This window comes from Chamaea fasciata, unplaced genomic scaffold, assembly GCF_029207755.1.
Source record: "Chamaea fasciata isolate MVZ Bird 193981 ecotype frontalis unplaced genomic scaffold, bChaFas1.0.hap1 SCAF_3, whole genome shotgun sequence".
Taxonomy (NCBI): domain Eukaryota; kingdom Metazoa; phylum Chordata; class Aves; order Passeriformes; family Sylviidae; genus Chamaea; species Chamaea fasciata.
Genome location: NW_027094088.1, coordinates 12,213,916 through 12,228,972, shown reverse-complemented (window position 1 = coordinate 12,228,972; position 15,057 = coordinate 12,213,916). Strand labels below are relative to the sequence as shown.

The window sequence follows — 15,057 nt, the reverse complement described above, 5'->3', positions numbered from 1 at the left end:
AGCTTGCTGCAGGCATAGTGTCCTGCCCTGTCTTGGAACAGAATTTGGAGAGGGTGAGCAGGGAAGAGCCAAGCAGTAGCATTACTGAGTGGTAACACATAAATGCTGCACAAGGAGGTTATCTGGTGGCTTGATTACATTGTATAATTACCTCCAGGAGGGACAATGTCAGCTGCTAAGAGACTAATAAATTCAACTGAGAAAGACATGCTAATGGGTTTTTGGGGGGTCTTTTTCCATCTCTTAAAGTTTACTTCCTACGTTCACTGGTTTTAAAACATCTATCAGTAGTCTGTTCAAATGCTGGACTTGGCCCTGCAGCTCAGGACTCCGCAGGTACCAGCTGGAAAGTAAAATGTTATTGATGGACAGGGAAGGGAACTGCAGCATGAAGTCTGTTTCCATTGCCCTTTGGGTACAGGAGCACATCTCTGTGCAGGGAAGGAATCAGTCCTGGGGTGAACCTTGTGGACGTGTTCATGGGCTGATGTCTGCTCTTTTCCCAACAGTCTAAGGTGGACTCAGGAACAACAGAAGAGAACTAAAAGACTAAATATACCTAAAACTCTTGTGGAAAAGATATTAGATAATATGTAATGTGTTCTCCGTGTGATTATTTTCTCTGTGTGATTACTACTCAAACTGGTAGTAGAGCAACGTTTGGAATACAAATTTATTGATGCCACTACACTGTTGATCAAATTAAAACTCAGTGACAAGCCCTTAATTATTTTCCCCCAAAAAAGTTCTTTCATGCTCTCATTCCTCCCAGTGTCTGTTTCCCAAACTTAGCAACATCACTTCAATTATTGAAAACCAAATTATTTCATGTCTCCCATTTCTCTGACAAGAGCATGATGGCTACTGACAATGGTCCATCAATCATGTTTTAAAAAGAGCTGTCAGGATCAGCCAGGAGAAAAAATCATTCAAGGACTTCCAGCAAAAGATGAAAAAAACACTAAAGAAGGGCCAAATGAAATCTTTCCCTAATGAAAGCCTCAATTTGTAACCAGAAGCTATGTGCTTTCAGAATTCCTCACCCAGGCATTGTTCAGGCTGTCTCCAGATAAAAGAAGTTGCTACATCTTGGATTCATGTTGTAATTTAATTGGTGCCCAGATGGATTTGTGAACAGCATTTTAGAGCCTGCATTTAAATAAGTGTTTTCATCTCACCTGCAAGTGCTTCAGACAAAGTGCAAATGCAATGAATAATAATAACATTGGCTTCTGATCACCCCATGCCATGGAAACTCATGAATTAAGTGTTCAGTGGAGGTCAGAACACATGAAGGGAGCTAAACTCTGCCAGGGGTTCCTCTGGGGTATAGTGATTTTTAGTTGTTTAAAAGCTATTAAAATAATTCTCCCCATTTCCTTTTTAGCACTGATTTTTAAGAAGAAAAGTAGCCAGCACGGGGAGAGGAGACAGAACATGGTTGTCAGAAAAACAGGAAAAAAAAACAGCTTGGGAGACCTAGGGCTGTAACTTGGTTTTCTGGGGGAAGAAATGCTACCCACCGGAGCTCCTTCCATGGCTTCAGCAGCCCCTCAGGGGTTTTGCTGCACTCTTTGCCCCACAAGGTGTACCAGGCTCATTTTTTCCCTTCCCAAATCTGGCTGCACAAATGGCTTGAAGGGGTATATCCTGGTATCTGCTGTGCAGAGGCAAACACCCGCCTCTGCTTGCAAGTGAGACATCCATGAAGAAAAAGAAAAAATTAAATATGGGAAGCTCTGATTTCAAAGGCAGACTAATGCGGGGGGGTCGGGGCTGCTTACTGGCTAGCTTGCTCCCTGAGTCCGCATTCAAGGGTACAGTTCAGTACCTTTCCGATTTGGTGGGTCTGAGCCTCAGGCAGAAGCATGGCATGCAGCGTGGAAGAAGTAAGGAGGACTCCCACGTGGGTTCCAACTAGGCTTTACTCCACCCAGTGGGCTGCCCACGTGAAAAGTGAGATCTTGCCCTTGGGTTTTGGCTTAAGTACAGGGGGTGTGGAAAGGGGCAGGGGGCAATCTAGAACCAATCGCAGTGAAGGGTGGGAGTGACCCAGAAAGGGGACAACGCACAGAACAGTCCATACATAATAGAGGGAGGGGGAACCGAGAACTTGCCAAATCACCTTGGAGCCCCACCAGAATTTTCCAGGCTTCTGGGCAGGATTACATAGTGATTGACCAAACCAGGGAAAGACCAAGGGGTTTGAACAGGGCGTAGGTAGATCAAACCATTTTACAGAAATTTGGTAAACCTAAATTTCACACCGCAAGAGCAGACCAGATTTGAGGTTTGAAAGTTCAGAGCAGAGCATCTCTGGTTCCTATCCTGTCCCATAGAGCATGGGAACAATCGGTCAGAGAGCAAAAGCAGGAGATGCCAGATACCAAATCAAAGAATCCTGGTTTGTTTGGGTTTTTTTTTTCTCCTTAAAAATCACTGCCAATTCATTGCAATAGGATCTGAATGAGACCACGTATTTTTCTAGCTCCTACTGTGTTTTTGACATATTTAAGTGTCAAAGCTAGACAGATGAGGAGCCTGGGTATTGTGAAGCCCAGGGCTGGACTCAGGTCTGGAAGAAACTTTATCTGAAGGCCGATTGTCAAACAGCTACTTCCTAGATTTACTGTTGTTGACTTTCTTCTTCTGCAAAGCCCTGATGGCAGCCACTGTTTGAAGTTTGCTTGCCAAAACACACACACACAAATATGCATATATGTAAGCACCATGTCTCCTTGCCCTTGGCTCATTTTTTGTACCTTCATTGCAGGACTGTTCCCAAAAGCATCAGTTAATTATCCTTCCTCCTTTCCCAGGTGGCTGCCTTCGGACAAGGCTGATTGAAACAGAGCCAGGGTGAATTGAAGTCAACCTGCACACAGGGGAAAAGTCCCACTTCACTAATCCATGTGGCACAACTCCAGCAGAGACATTCATCTTGGTTTCTTGTCTCTCTGGGGAAAGAATGAGTGACAGATTCTGGAAAGAGCCTGGACCACTGAATTTTTAAAATCTACTTGCTTTTACCATACCAATGTCAAGCTTGTGAGTTCAAGAGCAGGAGACAATTCCCCAAACTTGTAAGATGGGCACAAACCTCGTTGTCTTGTAGAAGGTGATAAATGGGTGTTCCTCTTACTTGCCCTCTGAGTTCTGAGCCTGAAAATGCAGCATTACCAGCTCAGTCCCCAGCACTGATCAGCTGGCATGAACAGAAAAGGGATCACTGCTGCAGAATGAATTGATGCTTAAGGAAGGATTTTGGGCATATGCAGATGTGATTTATGCTTACCGTGGTCTCCCAGTACTATGAGTTAGAGAGCAAACACTCTCTAACAATGAAATCCCTCCACAGGAACCCTGACAGAACTCTCAATACGCCCCATGGCAATGTCCAGTCAAGTGTGGGATGAGGGAAGGCAGGCTCTTCCAAATGCTAGTCCCTGTAATGTGTTCCTTCTCTCACCTGTCTGTGGCTGAAGATCTGTCATGAAAGGACAGAAGTTGGAGAATGTCTGAGCCACTGAATCAAAGAGGGACAGCAGAGACTGAAACAGGCAATAGAGAAATGGGTGTTGACAGAATCCTTCTCTGACTCAGAAAGCTCTGGCTGTGACTGGGTTTGGACATCAGCTGCACTAGGCTGATATTGTAAGGTGTAACTAGGATGTGTTTGTGCTTTGTAAAAATCTCATAAGAACATACAAGGAAGGTGCATGTAGAGATGTGACCCTTAACATTTTTAAACCGTAGTCCTAAACCTCTGGAGATTCTAAATGCTGAAGTGTGTTTGGAACTTGAATTGTGCACACAAGGTAGTCATGGTCTGTGGTCAGTCTTGCTCTGATCAATCAGATTATTAGAGATCCAAAGCACCACAGTAACTACGGTATTACCTGGAAGTGTCTGAGTCCTGCCCATGGCATGTTCATCTGCCACATGGTAGCCATCAGTGGGACTTATGCCAGCCAGACTCTGACCAATGAGTGGCAGGTCATGCTGCACAAAATACTGGTGCATTTAGCCAGTGCCAGGTGTGGAGCCTCTCAGGAGGTAAATTTTCCAGGCTACAGCTTATGTTTCCTGTGAGATAGCCTGTATTTTGAGTACAGAGAGCAGGGCTGAAATTAAATACTGCTCATTTGTTTTTCAGTGCTGAGACCTTCCTCTTTCCTCCCTGCCTTTTCTTGCCCATTTACCTGTGTTTTTACACCCTATATTGCCAGCTGTCACCCAGTCCCTCTTTGCCTCTGGCTGGATTGATGCAGACTGCAGTGAGGTTTCACTTCTCCCCTGAACTGACCTGAGTCCAACCTCTCTGTTTTCATTGGGGTGTTGGATGCTGAGTCAGGGCCTCTTTGATCCTAATGATATAGAGGGATGGGGCTCCAAATCTGTCACTGCCTGGAGCTGTGTACATTGTGCTGGCAGCAGCTGTGATCTGACCCTCCAGGAGCAAGAAAAACGAGTGATGCCCAACTTAACTGCTCATCCTTTGTGTCCCGAGGCCTTGAGCTGATGGGTTTGAAAGCTGGAGGGAGATGGTGGAGTTGTAGATAGCCACACTAACAGGGTTGAGTGACCACATGAAGACAGACTCCTCCACTCCCCCTTCCTTTTAGGAAATCAGCACAGTGTGCAGCTGTTGAGCAGAATAATTTTGACTTTTGCTTTATTCATCTGCAGTATTTCAAGTGTGATGACCAATAAGGACAGACGGATAGATACTAGGATGGTCCCAGCAATTCTGGCATGCTGACACCTACCAGATGAGAATGTGGTCCAACACAACAAAAATCACATCTTTTCACATCCAATCTGAATGCAGCTCTCTCTCTTGCAAAAACACAGTCCTCATCTGGGACATCTGAGGGGAGTCAGTTGCAGTCAAATCAGCAATGGGAAAGCAGAGTTTCCAGGGACTGTGTGGTGTTTTCCCACCTGTTACTGCTGGATTTTAACCGCAACGCTATGCCCAGTCCCCTGGCAGTGCCAAAGCAATGCAGACGGGTTCTGCATGGAGAATTGCATGTCTGCGGAAGCCATGAGAGCGTGCAGCAAGAGAATGAGGCATGTGTGTGCCACAGGAGGAGATAGAAAAGGACAGTGCAAAGCTTGCTGAAGTCCCCCATTACCAATTTTTTGGCAAGATTGGTTGAAGCAGGGTGAGTGTGCAGAATTTGTCCTCTGGCTGCAGTGGGTTTGAAATTAGGAACTGACTTAACGTCTTGGTGCAATTTTTTTTGCCTTGTACTTTCTTGAAGGCTAATGCCTGTTGAGGGTTGTGGCAAGAGCTTGGAGAGTGGCAAGGTGCAAACAGCTTGTGATAGAACAGTCTGACTGGATTGATTAATCCTTTATAACAGCTAAGATTTCTGAGTTTCAGCACTTGTATTTCCCAGCCCTGTGATTGTCCCACCATTCTCCCTGACTGCACCATCTCTGCCATAAGGTTGTCTTCTCTTGGTATCCAGGGAATAAGTGATCTCAGAGAGGTCTCTGGGAAAAGTAGTGCAAGGAACAAGTAACATCAGGATAGGCACCAGGAACATCTGTGGGAGGTAATCACCTTGCAGGTTTTGTGGGAAGGGACTGTCTGCACAACAGGAAAATGAGCAGGCATTCATTAGAGCTGTTTCTCTAAGCGCAGAAGCTGCCGGTGCTGGTGGACCAACATCAACCCTCTGACAACAGGATGAAAGAGTGAGCAAATGGTTCCTTTGTGGCTGCTCTTGTTGAAAAAAGAGCAGGTTAAAACTGCAGCACACTTTGCAAAAACTAAATGCTGCTGTGGGTGTGACTGCCTAGATTGAAACTATTTCTCTGCCTTCTGTTTGTTTTGCCTGGCAACTGTTAGGTAATTACTGGAAATGAAGGAGAAAACAGTTTTCTCTCTTAAAAACAGATCAAATTGCATTCTTACAGATATGGAAGAAAGTAATTTTTCTTAGAAGCTTATATTGCCCTGAATGTAAAGTTAACCTCCTGCACAGCCTGGGAAACACGACATTTTCCAAGCTCAGCCTCTCATTTTCTCTGCCCCTCCCCAAATTGTAAAGGTGCCGCTCCAAACTTCCCCTGGTTTTGTACAGTGTACATAACTCTAGCTTGTGTCAAAGGCCAGTTGTTTGCCATCACCATACAGGGATGAAAAACCTCTTCTAGACCATTGTCACCTCCTAGTTATTAGGCAGCCCAGTAGTTGCTACAGCCAGATGTTTGGTTTTGTGAGACACGTTGATTAATTGAGTTTCCTTTTAACTCTTCTTTCAGGATTGTCTGCACAGCCACTACAGCTGAGTGGGAAGTGATGTACACACTCAGCCAAAATGTCTCCCCGATCTCTGAAATCAGTGTTGCAGGGCAAGGGGAGCTCACTGCTGGTGGCCATAGTAATGAGCCACTCTGCAAAAAAACCATTCTTTTGTCCACATTGTGAAAAACATTTCACCCACCAGAAATCTCTGAGTGAGGGGGGCATTGCACTGCAGCATTTAAAATCCCTGATGCTGAGCCCTCCCCAGGCTCATCAGCTGAAGGGATGGGAATACTCCAGGCTCAGTTCAGGAAAGGGAATGCTTGAACGAGCACAAATGCCTAAATGCCCTGCAAACTGGGGCCTTTGGAACAATTTCTTCTCACTTGGGTCTCTACAAGAGTTGAGGAGCAGTAACTTCCGGGCTTCTCAATTGTATTCGTACTTCAGATGGGCTTTTTTTTTCCCTTGAGAGGCAAAGGGAAGGAAGGGAAACATGGAAATAGAACAAGGCAGTTTCTCTGCTGGTGTCTCTTTGAGCTGCTCCAGAAGAAACATTTCTCTGACACCAATTAACACCAGCAGGGGATCTGCTGATTTTAAGTGGAACATCAAATCTCATTGAGATAGAAATAACTCTTTTATGCTTACCTCAGTTCTCAACACTATCAAATTCCGTGCCTGGACTCCTGCCAGGTCTTTTCAGAAATAATGAAATGATTATTCTTACCTCCAAGCTGGAAATATTTTCAATTGAAAAAAAAAAAAATAAAAAAAAAAGAAAAGCTTTTTTTTTTTAACTGAAAAAAACCCCAACCCCTGCGCTTGTTACAATTTTATCCTTCATTTTCATTAACAACTCAGTCCTGTTCTAACCTGCAAATATGCTTACAATTGTACAGTCTATTGAATTCTTTTCACTTAATAGTTTTTTTTTTTCCCCTTGTCTCCTACAGGACTGAAAATTGGACTATGATAAAGGGAAATTTACTTGAAGGCAAGCCAAGGAGGAACAGGGAAGTATGGCAAGCATGGTGATGGAGAGACCCACTGGAGCAGGGAATGCCAAGGAGAAGGTAAAAAAGCAGCTGATTTATGACCACCTGGTGAAAAGACAGATGGAAGATGGTCTGGGAAGCTTTTGGAGGAGTGTCCTGTGGATTATATATGACGTAGAGGGATGGAGGGGAGGTAGGAAGCAAGCAAAGGCAACAGAAGCCACTGGGAGCTTTTTGGAGTCAAGCTCTGCCACAGCTTTGCAGCTGAAACTTTTTTCCTCCAGGGTGAAAAACAAATTCCTCAGTGCTGCCATACTTGAGGAACTCCTTTTGCCAAGTTAACCCTATCAGAAGGAAAACAAGCAAGGTAAGAAGAGAATTTCCCTCTGGGTATTTGGAAATAAAAGACTCATTGCAAACATTGTTCCTTTTTTATAAAAAATGTGAAAAAAAAAGGTTATGCAAAATAAATAATCTGTTCCCTATTTCTTCTTTCTGAACTCAGAGAAACATTTTGGTATTTGTTGGAAATATTAAAACTATTCTGAATAACGAGGGGTCTGAATATACTTCTAAATTTCAAGTGCCAGCAATGCAAGAGTAAATATTATGGCATTATTAGTTATTTGTTCCTGCTCTGGAAATTCCTCTCAAACCTGAGACTGGGTCTGAAACCAAAACTTCAGGGATGGCAAATTTATGGAGTGAGATCGGTGAGAAAATTAGAATGGTTCAATTAGAATTAATTAAACATTCTGAAGCGATTTTCAACACTCACATAAGCATACCAAGGGTGAAATGAAGAGGAAGAAATCCTGCAAGTCTATTTTGTGTGTGATAGGAAGTTTTGAGAGACATCATTAAGATACCAACTATAGGCCCTTTCAGACAGAATGTATTTAGTATGGGATGCAAGCAAGGGAAGCACTGGACCTCTGGTCTGTTCCCTCTGCTCAGAGTAAGGCTAGGAGGAGCAGGTTGCTCTGTGCTGAATCTGTTCAAGTTTTTAGTATTTCCAAGGATGAAATTATCTCATGTCTCTTAACTTCTGTTTTCAAGTTTAACCACTGACTGAATGAAAAAACTCAGCCTAACAGAAGAAGAAAAGGAGACAGAAACAAGGTTTTCGTCCCATGGTGTAAAGCAATTGGCACCGAGGACTTCAAGTCCTTGACAGAATGATGCCCCCTTAGTCACCATAAGTTATGTTCCTAGAGCACATCTTCTGTTCAGGTTTGTATGAAAAACATCTCTTGCAGATTCCAAATGTGGCCCAAAGCTCAGTGAGAGGGATAGCAGGCGGATTTTATCAAATGTGAGGTCCTATCTTGGATTGTAATCCCTGTGTGCACATTCAAAATCAGCTGTACCACTTCCCCTCCGGAAGTGTTCAAGGCATGGTGGATGAGGCCCACAGCAACCTGACCTAGTGAGTGCCATCTTTGCCTACAGATCTTTAAAGTCCTTTCCAACTGTACTGGTTTGAAAGCAAAACCAGTGAGAGATTCCAAGTCAGAAATACAATTTAATAGGAGGGGAAAGAAAAAAAGGTAAAATAAAATAAAGTAAAATAAAATAAAATAAAATAAAATAAAATAAAATAAAATAAAATAAAATAAAATAAAATAAAATAAAATAAAATAAAATAAAGCAATAGTACAAAAGACTCCTGACGGAGTCAGAATACACCCTGACACCCTGTTAGTTAGGGTGGTGGTAGCAGTCCAGATGAAGTGGTCTTGTCGAAGCAGTGATCCCGTAGAAAGGCCTGGTAGCTCTTGCCCTCTGGGAATCCAGTGGGTAAGGGCTCCCTGTGCTGCCCCAAATCCCAGATTATATCCACGTGGGAATGCTTGGCTCCTCTACCTGGGCGGAGCATCTCACAATAGGCTGATGTCATTCTGTGAGTCATGCAGTGGGTCCTTGACGGCACATTAAACAGAGATAGCTCCCAGAGGGAGTTACCTATGAGTCATGCGGCAAGGCATTGATGGGCCCATTACAGAAGATAGACCAGAGGGAGGGGGCCTGGGAAAACACTGCCCCACCTGGTTTCAACAGATCATGATGATGGTGATAGAATACATACTTTGGGCACATTTTACATTGTAACCTAGGACACCAACCCAAACAGTTCTATGACTCTTTGATCACATGCTTTATAACTGAGCAAATTCCTGAGTGCGTTTTAGGGGTGAGCTTGTAGAATCCGATCTGGGGCTCTCCCAAACCCCTTCCTCTCTGTACTTGCTTTGCTCCCACAGGGGCTGTGACAAGAAGACAAGGACATTTGACTAATGCTTCAAAATAAATACATAAAGGACAGAGGAAAGAAGTGGCGTAGCATTGTTCTTTTAAGATGGTGTAGCTGCTACCTATATCCCAATAAGCATGTCCAGTGGAAAAGCTGCTTGGGGAGAATTCAGGCAAAGGAGTCAAGCTTACATATCCACACACGCCATGGCTATGTTCAGTGAAGAGAGGCAAGAAGGGCCTTCGTATGAAATCAATTCCAGCAAGTTTTATTTCCAGCGCTGAAGGGGAGATCAGGAACAAAGACCGGGCCATGTGCTGTACACAGGCTTGTTATAAATGATCATGAGCCAATTCAAAATCCAAAGATTTATTTAGCAATTTCAAAAATTAATTTTGAAATGCCACGATAAATCAGGACAACATCGATTGAATGCTGGGTGGACAACCGGGCAACAACAAGGGTGCTCTCCGGTATTGCCCAAAAATTTGGAGTTTCAGGGCAGGGATTTTATACAGTTTTTTTGCCCGGAGGCAGTGCACGACTGCTTCAACGTTCTTCACTCCCCAAGGGATGTTTTGAAAGGATTTCCTGAAGAATTGAAAAGAAGTCCAAAAAGAGTCACTGAATCTTCTTTTGGGGCCCATGATGAAGTCATCTGCTAGATTTTCCTTTGGGAAGCTGTGAAAATGCGGCCCACTCTTGATTAATGAGCCGTCTCCACGTTATCTCCACTGTTTATGTTGCAAATTTCGTGGTTTCACTGCTTGGACAATGGACTTTGGAATTTTGGAGATGCCCTGGGATTGCTACCGAGAATCCAGGTTTCAGTTACAATGTATAATTTTACCATGTACAATTTTAATACGTGAATTTATACACTGCATCTATTACAGGCTAAAGTATGAGGTCAGTGGCCAATGACCTGAGGGCCTGGGGGCAGTAGAAGGGGCAGGGCAGAGGTCAGTGACCTAGAGGGAAAATGGGGCTGGCCACCCAGGATGCCACCATCAACAGGGAAACAGGGAAAGGAGAAACCACGAAAGCCAGGGGCAGGGGGAGAGGACAGACCAGGGCAGATCACAGTGTGCAAAGCACCATGGGGAAGATCCTCTCTTTCAGGCTAGGTAGGGAAGACTGTATGGTCTGTCCTTCCACAGCAAGGACCCTGGGAATTGTCCTGAGGGGTTCCAGGGACTCCACAAAGTGGAACTCCCAAGACAGCCCACTGTTTTGTGGATTGAATCTAATTAGGCTGAATGTTTAGCATCCTCAGCACTGAGTTTTCAGAGGAAAAAAGCTCTGTTGCAGCAGAGAATGGAGGGGGTCTGACTTAATCCCACTTTCAGCAGCCCAGAAATACTTTGGCATCTTAGTGGATGAAAGGCATGAAACCTATTTATTCACATGGTTTCCTACAGAAACAAAAGTACTGTGATTTTTTTCTTTTAATCAGTATCTGTCTCCCTTACTGTTTTCTCCATCCCTTTTTGCTGTTTTTGGTAGTTTTCACCAGATTTACCAGTAGCTGAGAAATTGCAAAGATTGTAAGTTCATACAGGGCTTCCCCTCTCCTCAAAGAGGTGGCCACATAAGGGAGGCATTGCCAGAATGTTCATGTTTCATGTGAGTGAAACAACAGAAACTTAAGCCTTATTAGACAACAGAAAATCCTTAGATTATAGATTAAACTTGTTAGCAAGGTGCTCAGACTCTCACATAAGTGTAATTAGGTTTTGTTAATCTCTCTATACACTGCCTCATTTAGCTGAGAGAGGAATGTCAGGGATCGCAGTGCTTTGGGATCAGCCTCAGTAACTAGATTTTCCTGTGCATTGCTCACTAGTCAAAATGGCAAAGCACCAAAAAACAGCATACATAAATAACATTTGGAAATTAGTCATTCCATTTCCTGCAAGTGATAAGAAACTTTTCTCTGTATGCAAGTAATTTGCAGTCATCTATGACAATTTGTAATATTTAAATACTAAGTAAATTAATTATTTGGCATTATTTTTAGTTAGCTGTTTTACGGTAATTCCAATGACTAAATCAATCAATTACTTAAAAAAAATAAAAGCCCCTAGAAAAATATGGCAAATCAATTACTTAATATTTAATGGGAATAACTTGCTGTTACAGAGAACAGAGGAACAAATCCTTTAATGACATAAGCAAAATTCAATCACTGTCTGGGCAAAGGGGTTTCTGTACAACATTACCTTTATATAACTCACAAGATAATGCAATGAAATAGTGGGAATGCATGGGAATAGTGAGCTCAGACAAACTACCAGGCACCAGGAAAAAAACAGCTGGGACCTGGTTTTCTGCACCATCCCAGCAGGAGGGAACAGCTTACCCAGTGAACAGTACCTGTGCCAGGAAACTTGTGAAAACAGATGGTGGGTGCCTGGATAAATACCACCTGTGGGGAAAAACAAATCTGTTGTTTGGAATCAATAGAGAAGGGTTGGAGAAGGTGTTGGAGAATATTGTCATGGCTGTGGGAGGAGGTTGCTCTCAGCCCACAGCCTGGACAGGGTGGAACAAATCTGTCTCCTGTCTGGTCACCTCAGGAGGGTCTTTGGGACATGCTTCAACAAATTCCAATGGTGAGAGTGGGAGTCTGTCACAGCTTTCAGACAAGAAAACTGTGGATGAGCAGGTTAGGACTGATCAGCCTGGAAATATAGTGATGGAGAAAATTCAGGGGTTAAGGGAAGGCTGGAGAAGACAGGCTCATGTGAATGCACGAGGTGAACTATGGCAAAGATACACCAGGAGAAAACAGCTGGAGAAGGGGCAGTACCCAGGGAATTTAATTATCTTCCAGAGCTCAAGTTGAACCTGATTAGGTTTAAATTGTACAGCAGCCTCAGTGTTAGTCATCAAAAGGTAGAGACGAAGATGAATGGTGCTGTGCAGTGTGAAAACTCAGCTTCATTAGGAAATGGGGTTAGAGCCCACCAGAACTTGGTCAAATTATTATTCCTTGTCTCCTGTACACTTTTAAAATCCAGTATTATGATAAAGGTGTATATAAATTAGTGTATCTTAAAATATGGCTGGTTATGCCATGAGCAGATTTGGCAGCAGCTTGTCCCCTCACTGGTGGTGGCAAGTGTTAGCTTTAAGCTCAGGCACAGCTCCCTTGGAGCTTTTCCTGTTCCTGAAAACCACTGCTGTTGACAATACAGGGGTGCTGATGGAAGGAGTTAATCTCCCATCTCACCTGCTGAATACCTTTGGAAGGCCTCATTACCATGCAAATGGAGATTGCACATAGGCTAAGAAAAATCAGGCTAAATATGTGCATCTATCAGGCTGCACATATTTACAACAGCAAATGTGAGCATAACTGGGATTTACAGAGTGAAGGGATTTCACCTAGGGTTGGTAAGACCTGTCCTGCCACTGGAAACAAAAAGGGTTAATTGCGCTTCAGTAATTATGACATCTTTCTGATGAGCAATTCAACTCTAATTGGACCCAAAACCCCTGCCACAGTAGTGGGAAACTTCTGACCTCAAAATGGGTAGAGAATTTTGGCAAAGAAATTGCAAAACTGACAAATGGGAAGGAGCAATGAATGCAGCTGTGAAAGGGAGAAATTATGATCTAAGTCAGCCATAATTTTGCAATGGATCAAGTTATCTTCTGACTTACATTGGAGTGAGCCTGTGATGATACAGGCACTGATATTAAAGACTTGAAGGATGTTACTGCTCTAGCCTACTATGGGAAAGCAGCTGGAGACCCTAGGACACTCCTGACAGGGTGTGGAGTGTGATGAAATGAGCACACAGTTGGAAGTCAAGAAACAAATGGCTGTGTAGCTTGGGCTGTACAGTGGAATTTCTGCCTGGGAGAGACAGTGCACCTCAAGATCCAGAGGAAATAACTGCACTAAGCTTATGATGTTGTGATAAATATTGTAAGATTAATTCGTGTTTTTTTTCTTTTTATATTTCTTTATAAGCCTATGTAAGAGTGGTTTGAGAGTTAGTTCGTGTTTTACTGAATAACATTCTTAAGCCTAAGGAATGCAGGGTTCCAGAAAGACAATCCTCTGCCAAGAAGAAGAAAATCACCCATCTTCGAAAGAAAGGAGAGTGCCACCCATGGGTGATGGAGCTGAGCACCGCCATCAGCGACCATCCGACCATCGACCATCGGCCGGCCGAGCACTCGGCACCCCATATCTATCATCCCAATCTCATCAAGGACATACATCTCAATACCTGGTTCCAGTAAACCCAGACATATGCTTATGTCTCCCCTGAAAAACTATTCACCGAACTCACCAGAAATTCATCCAGAAAAGAAACCAGACGAATGTGAATCAAGGACCATATACACAAAGAATCGATGAAGTAATTGGTTGCACAAGACCAAAAACTGTATAAAAATGGCCCCTGCACGCTCTGAATTTATGAACCAGAGGAGGATTCTGTGCCATAGGGGGCAGGATCTGCAGTTCATCCAGTGCCGATTCCCAGGATCAGAACTGTACTTTGGTTGTGGTTTTATCTGGGTTTTTCTATTTGTAAATTCTTAATAAATATTTATTAATATTTTATTTTATGCATTTGGCTAATCATTTATAACAATGTGCTTTTCTTTGTCTGGGAAACACAACTAGCCATGCCTTGGACAGAGTTCCTGAGGAAAGAAGTCATCCACCTTTACCAGAGACAGCCAATACAGAAGTCTATCCAGCTAAAAATATTTTTACATCTTTCTGAATATTTTAATATGTTTATAGATGTGGTGATACATCAGCACCTCCATAGAGTGATATGCTCTCTGCAAACTCTGTAGAATATATCTTAGATTGGAGATTACAGGAAAATAATTTATTGATCTATTAAAATTGACACGTGCACAGTGCAAGGCATTTGCCAATGCACATTTATTGTATTTTCTGAGGTAATGCTGGCAAGGAGTCAGGGACAATCAATTTTGCAAAGGCCCTCAAGGGAAAAAGACAAAAGCAAGTTTATAATTTATACTAGAAATAACAGGCAAAGTTTGTGTTTAACCTGAGCTCCAGGATACACATTTCTTGGAAATGCATAAATGTGCTCTCAGGTTTTGTATCTAAACGTTGTCTTGAAACACAACTTGATTTTCATGCTTTTCAGACTGTTTGTAAGTGGTTAGCACAGAACATTTCCGCGTTGGATTGCAAGGGTTATCTATACTGCTGTACTATCAATTTTCAGGGCTTTTACCTTCCCTGCAAAAGAAAAGCTAAGAGCATGTGGTAGTGCAGTGACCAAAATGTATGTCTGCATTGGACAACATGGAAATGAACCCTGCAGACCTCACAGAAAAACTCTTCAGTTAAGGCATTGTTACTTTCTTGAAGAATTACTTGGTATTTTTTAGTGGAAAATGGGTTTTGATTTAATTAGGCTTTCTTACTTATATTTTTAATTTTTTTTAATGTCAGTGAACGAATATATACTGAACACCAAACAACGAGTTTTCATGCAGTTTTTTTTCCCCAGTACTCTTTCTCCTCTCTCCTTCCTGCTGTG

At 43.0% G+C, this 15,057-nt stretch overlaps 1 long non-coding RNA gene across 2 annotated transcripts in view; it reads left to right on the top strand.

The window, feature by feature from the left end:
- The window catches only part of LOC136286452 (uncharacterized), a 29,146-nt gene extending 17,722 nt beyond the window's left edge, over positions 1-11,424 (top strand). Inside the window, exons 2-4 of one of the 2 annotated variants that reach the window (XR_010719922.1) lie at positions 7,216-7,335; positions 7,542-7,624; positions 8,317-11,424. This is a non-coding gene — a long non-coding RNA (uncharacterized lncRNA). Of the gene's footprint in view, positions 1-7,215; positions 7,625-8,316 lie in introns of both variants that reach the window. The other variant, XR_010719921.1, reaches the window with a different exon arrangement.
- Positions 11,425-15,057: the final 3,633 nt, after the last annotated feature.